Source organism: Chamaea fasciata, unplaced genomic scaffold, assembly GCF_029207755.1.
Source record: "Chamaea fasciata isolate MVZ Bird 193981 ecotype frontalis unplaced genomic scaffold, bChaFas1.0.hap1 SCAF_14, whole genome shotgun sequence".
In the NCBI taxonomy this organism is placed as follows: domain Eukaryota; kingdom Metazoa; phylum Chordata; class Aves; order Passeriformes; family Sylviidae; genus Chamaea; species Chamaea fasciata.
The window spans coordinates 20,069,729-20,072,455 of NW_027094099.1; positions in this window are offsets into that span (position 1 = coordinate 20,069,729).

The window sequence follows — 2,727 nt, forward strand, 5'->3', positions numbered from 1 at the left end:
TGCATTGGAAAGGAGTGATTGGATGAAAATAAACTACAGCATCAGATTGCTATTGCAAATTCTGTAAGATGCAAGAAATTTGGAAAAATCCTCCAAATATGAAAAATCAGACACCATACCTTCATTTATTGGAAATCTGGTGTTGGACATGTTTTGTTTGAAGCAAAGATTCATTTTGCTCTTTTGCTCTTTCTTAGAAGGTAGCCATGCCCTGTTCGTAGTTTATAATTAGACTCAGAAGAAAGGCAATCTGCCAGCTGAGGAGAAATACTTAAATGAAGACAGGTATATTATAAAGAAAGCACGGCATTTCTTTCCATAGCATAATAAAGCTGGGAAAAGTGAGATTACAAATTTAACAGAAAAAGTGGGAAGTCAGCTTTAAAACACACAGAGATTTGGCATTTACAAATTTCACCACTAGGACTGAGCTTTCAATTTTGTCCTATTCTGGTTCATGCAAAAGTACTGAAATGCAAAAAAACAAGACGGGATGGAGATTCTGGAGATAATCTAGTCCAAATTCCTATTTCAGTCCAAGATCAACTATAACGATTTGTAACTACTCAAAAAACCCCAAAAAACCCAACCCCCCTCCCAAACAAACAAACAAAACCCCAAAACAAAAAACCACCCCCACCCCCCCAAAAAAACCCCTTAAATGTTAGAAATGGTATAATTTTTATAACTTCTTTAGGCTTTTCAAATATTTTTGCTTATTTCTATTTAATCTTTAATTTACACCTACCTGCAGGTCATGAAAACGAATTCAATTCCGCTGAACTGTGAATATTATTAAAAACCAAATTATTTGCCATCAACTTTTTTTCTATTGGAGAATATTATGATAGCCAAATCCTTTGCCACCTTCCCACTAATGCAGGGCTTACCTTAGGCCATGCCAGTGCAGAATACAAGACTTACTTCATGCATCTAAGGTGTACATAGAACACATAAGTATAATGCTTACTATTTGCTCCATCTTCTGTGGCAGCAGAATGATACTCACTCAGTTTCTGAGGCACTATGGCCCCCACTGCTTTATTTTGCAGAAATACCATACTGCTCAGCAGTCCTCTCCTGAATTTATAGTTATTTAGTCATTTATTTAATTTTATATAATATTGTTCTTACCTGCATTGTACTTTGTCCATTTTCAGACCATTTAAAAAAAAAATTTCTTCTACTACTTCTAGTCCCTCTCAATTTCAGATCGCTTGTGGATTAATAAGTGTACTTATTTTTTGACCAAAGTGATTAAAGGAAACAATGGACTAGGAACAGCACACTGACTTTTGAACCCTCACTCAGATGTACTTTTTTGAACTGAAGATCATTAATTTCTGAGGATGAATACAAGTTTTTTACTTACCTTATTGAAACTTTATCATTGCTATGCTTCCCTAGTTTGCCTGTGAGAATCGCATATAGATACTGCTAAAAGCCTTATAATAGTAAAGTTGTTATTCTGCCACTTTATGTCCTGTTGCTCTGACGTAAGGTATCAGATCGATGTTATGCACCCTGTCTTTAAAGATCTATATCGGCTGTTAACTCCTCTCCTTGTCTTCCGGATACAAACCTCATTTGTCTGAGGATTTGTTATCAAAGTTTTCAAGAATTTGAAAGGAATTTTGAGAAAATGACTGGCACGTTTACCATTTCTAGTCTTCGTTATCCGCTGTGAATTTTGTAAGGTAACTGTTAATGCTGCTAAGAAAACATTTCAATAATACAGCTTCATATACATGCCAAAGGAGCATCTTCTGGGATTTGAACAACTCGTCACTAAAGCAGCCCTCCTGTTTGGCAATTTCAAATATTTGTAGCCTGCTTCATGTTCTTAACATACATGTGCAAACTTGGATTTCACATTACACACAAAATTTGTAACGTACTCATATTTACAGTGTTTCGCTAGGTACAACCTTTTATCTATAACGTTGCATAATAAGAATTTCTTCCAGGCCAGGTACCATTTTTTCAGATTTTGTGGTTTTGGTCCTACAACAGAATTTTAAATAAAATATACAAAATTCTCATCTATAAAATACAGAGAGGTGCAGAAATAAAAAAGAGAACTTCCAAAAGTAGATTTAAATTAGGCTATTCAGACTCACTATTTTTTTAGGCAAGAAGGTGAATGCCGGAAAGACAATACTGTCACAATTATGCACAAAGCTTCTTCGATAACCGTTTAGTTATATACACAAAGGGAAATTAATCGGATTTCACTCTCCTGTGATATCCAAGAAAGGACGTACCCGACGGTACGGGGTGCTCGGTCCGTGCCGGAGCCCGAGCACGAGGTTGGTTTGTACTTCTGATGAAAACGGGATCGGGAGGGCGCCGCGCGGACACTTCCCGGCCCGAACCCGGCGCCCGGTGCGGATCTCCGCCGTCCTCTGGCCAGCCATGTGCGCCAGGTCGCAGCATTCGCCCTCGAGCGAGCTCCGAGGACGGAAGACGCGAGGCTCTTTGTCTCCCCTGAGCTCTCGCGGAGAGGCCGAGCGGGCGGCGCAGCTCCGAGCCCGGCGCCGTTCCCGCTCCGCGGCGGTCTCGGTCGCCGTCCCGCCGGGTCCCGGTGTCCCCCCCGCGTCTCCCCGGTAACAGCGCGGGGCGGACGGGTCGCACGCGCCAATCGGCGCGCGGCAAGATGGCGGCGGCGGGAAGTGCGGCTGGGTTGGCTGACGCGCGGGCGGCGTAGGGCCCGGCCGGGCTCGCAGC